This window comes from Arachis hypogaea, chromosome 10 (genome assembly GCF_003086295.3).
Source record: "Arachis hypogaea cultivar Tifrunner chromosome 10, arahy.Tifrunner.gnm2.J5K5, whole genome shotgun sequence".
Taxonomy (NCBI): domain Eukaryota; kingdom Viridiplantae; phylum Streptophyta; class Magnoliopsida; order Fabales; family Fabaceae; genus Arachis; species Arachis hypogaea.
Window position 1 is genome coordinate 101,687,963 of NC_092045.1, and position 6,825 is coordinate 101,694,787.

At 33.4% G+C, this 6,825-nt stretch overlaps 1 long non-coding RNA gene across 1 annotated transcript; it reads left to right on the forward strand.

The window, feature by feature from the left end:
- The first annotated feature begins 1,837 nt into the window (after positions 1-1,837).
- Positions 1,838-4,943, forward strand: LOC140175886 (uncharacterized). The gene is made up of 3 exons (XR_011866835.1): positions 1,838-3,590; positions 3,685-3,781; positions 4,367-4,943. It is a non-coding gene; the product is annotated as an uncharacterized lncRNA (long non-coding RNA).
- Positions 4,944-6,825: the final 1,882 nt, after the last annotated feature.

Genomic DNA, 6,825 nt, shown 5'->3' on the forward strand with positions numbered 1-6,825 from the left:
ATTTATTTTTTGTCTAATCAATCTATTTATAACTACTCCAAAAACGAAAACATTATTTCAAATAATTGGCAATTATTTTAATATATATATAAAAAAAATATTAAATGATTTTTTTATAAATAATCATTGTTATATTTTTTCTCACTTATCTCGAATAATTAGTTTCAGTTAGTTAGTAAAAAAAATAAAAATAATCGTTTTTAATTTTTAAATTATGAATGTTAATCCAAGAAAAGAAAAATGGTTAGAAGATAATAAAAAATTATTTTAAAAAATTACTATCCTAATTAAACTAAAAAAGTTATTCAGTTAATTAATATCTAGAAACTAAAAAAAAAAAGTATGAAAGGCGAATATTTTTATTAAAGTTTAACTAACATTTTAATTATTAAAAAATGTATAATTTCATATCAATAAATTTTTGGTGACTGATTTCATATCAATAAATGATACCTAATGAATTATTACAAATCACAAAAAAATATACTGCCTCTAGTATTACCGTTAACCAAATCTTACTAGAAGCCTTGTATATATAAGTAAGCAGAAAGCAACAAGGATTAATTCTCAGTTTCATTCTTATTTCTATTAAAGAAAGTTTCCAATATTTCTAGTAAACTCGAAGCATCAAACCAGTTCTTAATTTCATCATCATGACTTCGCCATTTACTTTCTTTTGGGAAGCGTCATCTCCCCCATTGTTACAAGAAGAGGAGGCAGATTTGCAACATTATCTAACCCTCATGAGAGATCAAATAACAGATTACTTCATTCTCAAGGTACAAGTTACGCATCAAACTTGCTGGACTCATCATCAACAACCACAATCACATCCACCAGTTTTAGGAGCCATTTATTCGTTTGAATCCTCAATTCTAATCCAAGCGCAAGAATTCCTTCAAAACGGTTCATCACACATGCAAATGCACTTCCCTGAGGCTATTATACCAATTGCCTTGATTCATAACATGATGCCAGATATTATATCCTACGCGAAAGCCATAATTCAAACTCGTCCTTCCGGATTCCTCTATGAAAGACCTGATTTTCGTTTGTTCAGTTTGTATCTGGACATTATTATCCAGAATCCTATATTGTACGTTGATGACTTGAATATCCAGAATTTGTCATTGGAAGTTGATGACTACGGCAACATGATCACCGACTTAATCATTGAAGAGTCCATGGAAGATCCTAATAATATTAAGATGGTTCCTGCATCGAAGAATGCCATTGAGTCTCTTGAGAGAGTGAAGCTTGAAAATAATTACCATCTAGCAGAGAGGTGCAGTATTTGTCTAACTGAATTTGATTATGATGATGATACAGAACAAGTTTCATCAATGCCTTGTAAGCATGTATATCATCAAGAATGCCTCGTGCAATGGCTCAAGACTAGTCATTTATGTCCTTTATGTCGGTATCCGATGCCAACTAATTAGATTGTCAAAAATGTAAATAAAAAAAATTGAAATTAGTTATTTGATTTTGTGTAATTTGATTGTAGTTCATCATGTGAACAGCATTATGCATTTAATCATGAAAAAAAAAATTAGTTAGCTGATTCTGTGTAGTTTGGTTGTAATTCATCATTTGTGAATAATATGATGCATTTTTTGTGGAGTTCTCTTCCCCAATTTTTTTTCTTTTTTATATTATTTTCTGTTTTAGTTTTCTAAGGAGCTTTATCTAAAAATAAAAAACCTTTGTTTTGTTTGTTAAAGAAAGGATTCAGAATTAGAATAAGAATTTTCGACGTTGACTATAATGTGGAAAAATTCAGTTAAAATAATTTAAAAATTATAAAAGCGACAAGGGAGATAGGGGATGGAGAGGTGTGGCACAAGGTGCTTTGCGGGCAGATGCTTCGTGTTTTGGCCTTCTGGTTCTGGGTGAGTGGCCTTCTGGGATGTGTGTGTGTGTGTGTGTTTTTTTTTTTTTTTTATGTGAATGAGGGAGAGGATTCTTGGTACGTCATTAGAGGAGAATAAGTATTCTATTTCTTGATTTTAATTTTGGTGTCTATTCTGTTTCTTGATTTGAAATGGGTAAGAGAGCACTCACAAGTCACAGCCTTCGTTAAATTTGGATGCGTGTCTTCACGATCATTTGTTAAGTTGCCACTTGCCACTAGATATTGGCGGAATGTAAAGGTTTGACTCAAATAACATGCATATATGTACGATAAGAAATTAAGAATCAGAGAAAGTGCACTTAGCTTGTTGAATGGTCACTTCATCCTTCTGTGAGGGGAATTGAATGCCGCCTTGTGCACGAAGCAACTGATTGGTCAGCAATAGACTCGAGCTCCGATCGGCAACAACCTTGCCTTGCTGCCGCCGGTGGCGGATACCTTGGGAAACTCCGAGTCTCTGATCAGTGATCACCAACAACCTTTCTTCGAATGGTGCCGCCAAAACTGCACTTCTCGCTCAAACACCGCGTTCACCACCGCCGCCACGAACCTTCTCAACCATTCCACTTCCGCCGCCCACTCCTCCTAGTCTCTCTCTCCTCGCCGACCAATGCACCACAATACACCACCTCAAACAAATCCACAATGCATCCGCCAAGACCCCTTCGCCGCCAGCCGCCTCCTCTCCTCCCGCCCTCTCCCCCTTCGCCGACCTCACCCTCGCTTCTAGAATCTTTTCCTCCCATACCCACCCAACACCTTCATGTGGAACACCCTCATCCGCGCCCACGCCTCTAGCCCCAATCCCCATTACTCTCTCTGCCTTTACGTCTCCACGAGGAAGCTATGCGCTATTCCCGGGAAACACACCTTCCCCTTTCTCCTTAAGGCCTGCTCTAACATTCCCTCCCTGCCAGACTGTACCAAGGTTCACACACACGTGCTGAAATTCGGGCTGAGCTTTGATTCCCACGTGGCCAGTGGTTTGGTGAGGGGTTACTCTGTTTCCGGAGATTTTGCCCGTGCGCGCCTTATGTTCGATGAAATGCCGGACAGGAGTTTGAGCCTTTGGACGACGATGGTTTGTGGGTATGCTCAGAATCAATGTTATGATGAGGCTTTGGGGCTTTTTGATGAGATGATTGAGGATGGATTGGAGCCCAATGCTGCGACGCTGGCTTCAGTGTCATCGGCTTGCGCTCGGGCGGGGTATCTTGAGCTTGGGCAGAGGATTCATGAGTTCTGATGTGAAGCAACCGTGTTAAACACTGAAGTAGCTGGCTCACATAATCACCCAGAGCTACTCTTCTAATGTGAACTGATGCAGGCTGCGGCTCTCTATTTATTGGCTTACAAGCAAAACATTAACTAAAGGAGGTTGCAGTTGTGGCCTAACATATTCAATGGTTGGCACGCCACTGACAGATGACAATGGAAAAAATGGACCGTAAAGCTACGCAGATGAGCATGTAAGGAACCGGACAGAGACAGGGGATGCAAACCATGTGATTTGTGGTAGTTATGGCTATAGCCTATAGGTGCTAACTTTTCATAACAATTTAAGGGGAAAAAAAGGAAAGAAATCGCGCTGATTCTTGTAGGAAGGAGGAAATTATAATATTCAAGATTACGCATCTGTTAACCTGCAAAGTTGCAGGAAGTGATTCCTAACCGTGTAAGTTGTAACCATCTGCAATGATTTTTTAAGTGCCTGAGTATGTTAGTGTTTTCCTTTTATACTAGTTCTATTAACTTCCTTTATGTGATAGTTCTACAGACCATTCAGCAGCCCAAAAGTAAAAATAGTCTTCCGACATTGACAAAGACAGATAGAAAAAGCAAAGATTCAGTTTGGAAGGGTGAGAGGTAATTATAACTCTTTGTTACTTCTATGAAATTCTCAAGGGAGTCATATGACAATGCAAACACAATATGACTGGAAATTAAAACATTTTCAGCTCCTTATGTCAAGTTCACCTAAATTAGATTATTTTTTTTAATCCCACACATTTCATACTGTTTGTAATGGTAAAATTGTTAATTAAATTACTAGTTATTTGTTTTCAAAAATTAATGGTGCTGAAATGATAAAATTACTAATTCCAGCCAATCTGCTATTAGTTGCAGGTTCTCAACAATCTTCCTTGATCAGATAGATACCCAGAAAAATAAAAAACAAAAGATAAAAATAGCAAAGAAGCAAAGTAGAAAGATGATAAAAGCGATAACCGCTACATAATAACTTCTATAAGAAGTTCTGTTCTAACACTGATGTTGCATATTAATTTGACGCAAGAAAGATGCTAGAACATGAACCGTCTCTATAGTATTCAGAGAGATATAATGTCATTGAGTACTAAGATATTGTATATAAACCGTTTTTTATATTGTATATTTCCCTCTCAAAATTATTACTAATGGATACTAAGATACATTATCGCTCGCTTTCAGACATGACTGGCGTGTTTAAATGTTAATCTTTCTGGAACTGTAGAAGCTGCGGATGTGAGACACTGAATCAACTTGGGGGTCTGACTCATCATCAGCAGAAGGTTCATTTGCAAGGAAAGCATGAGGAGCTATTGGTTCATTTGCGAAAAATGCAGGAGATGGGGTTGGGGCTATTACTCTGTTTGCATGCAAATCATGAGATGGGACTATAGGCTCACTTGCCAGCACAATCTTTTGCGGGGGAAGGAGATTGAGTTGGGGTTATTGCCTAAATTTCAGGCAAATCATGAGATGGTGTTATAGGTTCAGAACTTGCAGGAAAAGCTTGAGATGGAGTTGGGGCTATTGGTTTGTTTATCTGGAATGCATGAGATGGAGATATTGGCTCACTTGCTAATTCAATGGCTGAAACACCACTCAGGTTGTTTGTACATCAAACTGCTCTCAATCTTTTTTTTTTTCTTTTTTTAAGGCGATTTCTCATTTGTTTTGTTCTATACTATGACTTTAATTTTGATAATTTGATTGTGTAAAATATTTTATCTATATTTTAATTAATCACATCTATTTTTTTGTATGATTATTTTACACAGTTAATATAAAAAGTTATTATTTTTATTAATATAATATTATATAATTAGATATATGTGTAAAATTACTTTATATAAAACTGTATTAAAATTAAATTTTTATATATTATGGAACAAAAATATTATTTATAGGCTAAAAATTAATCACTAAATTAACTATTATGTATTTGTATATAAATACATGTGTAGTTTCACTCAATTTTAACATAAATTTTGTTTGCTAATAAGACATAAATTTTGTTTGCAAATAAGAATAATTTTATTGGTAATTAATTTTTTGTGTATACGTAACATAATTGATTTTAAAATTTTAATAAACTTATAATTTAATGTATTTGGATATAAATATAAATTATAGAAAAAACTTTCAAATAATTCCTACCAAATTTATACACGTTGTTCTCTAATAAATTTTTATTATTCTAAAGTTTGTCAGACATATTAATTCTTAAGTTATTTTTAATAAAATTTTAAATATATATATATATATATATATATATTATAAATATATATTATAGATAAACAAATATTTAACAAAGTTTATTTTAAAAAAATTAAATCTCAATAAATATTATTATGAGCCAAATTAGTTTTCTTTCAAATAATAGTAAGATTAATGTCTGATGGAAATAATTCAAAAAATTTTATAATAATAAAAATTTAATAATAAAAGTTAAAATATTCGATCTAAAATCTTTTAAAAATAATTTAGGTATTCACTTTAAATTATATCAAGATATTTCTTTTATTCTTAAGTAAGAGTTCATTTTAAATGTTCAATTAAATATTTAGATTAAAAATTATTAAATGTATTATAAAAGTTAAAGATATGGTCTTATCAGATACAAATACAAAATTAATTATAATTTAGTGATTAAAAATTGTGTGAAAGATTCATAATCTAAAAACAGATGGTAGATGGTAGATCTCCGACAAAGAGGAGGCAAAAAATTTGATGCGTACAAAATTAGTGTTTAAGGTAAAATTTTTAAATTGGTTTGTGATTCGGTTCTAAAATTTTTTATTTATACTTTTTAAAAGGTTTAAAAAACTTTTATATTTTTAAAATTTGATTGTGAAAATTGGTATTTAGAGTATGCTATAATGACATAATCCGATATGATAATTTTGAGTAACGCTACATGTATACTAAAATCAGCAACCAAAATCAGTTACTAGTATAAAATATATGATAGAATATAAATACATATTTAAAATAAGTTAACTCTATTGAGTTAAGAAATTAACTAAATTAATTAACGATGACAAACATTATTTTATTGGGCAAAGTATATAATTAGTGTTAATTGTTTATGATTATATGAGGCTGATTATTTATTGTTACATGCCAAAACTCATCATTGCAGTAGCCCAAGAGGAAAATAAGAAACAAATCTAGTGGGCTACAAATCATTAAACAAGCCCAAAAAGAAACTAGGCAAGGAACCAACGGGCTGAACTTGATACAAACCCGATCCAAGCCCGATTGGTTCTCTCATTCAAACTCTTCCCATGTACTTTCACCAAAAGCAACGTACATCTATCTTGTCTCAATCAGAAATCAGAAAAAGAAAGAGAAAAAGCTTAGTCCTTAAGTTGTTCACGGAAGAAGAAAGAAAGAGAAGGTTAGATAAGAAAGGTTGAGGTCAAATCAGCAAATTCAAACCAAATCAAGCTTAGAGCAAAGGTTAAAGGTAAATCATTTCCTATTGCATGCATACTGCTTTCCTCTCTTATTTGCAACACTCTGCAAGTCCGAAATAGGATACAAGGGAAAGATGATTTGTGCTGTTCTCTGCTGTGCATATACGGTCACAAGTGTGTCTTGGGGACTAGTAGCTTCTTAATGGCCAAGATCTGGGTTTACCA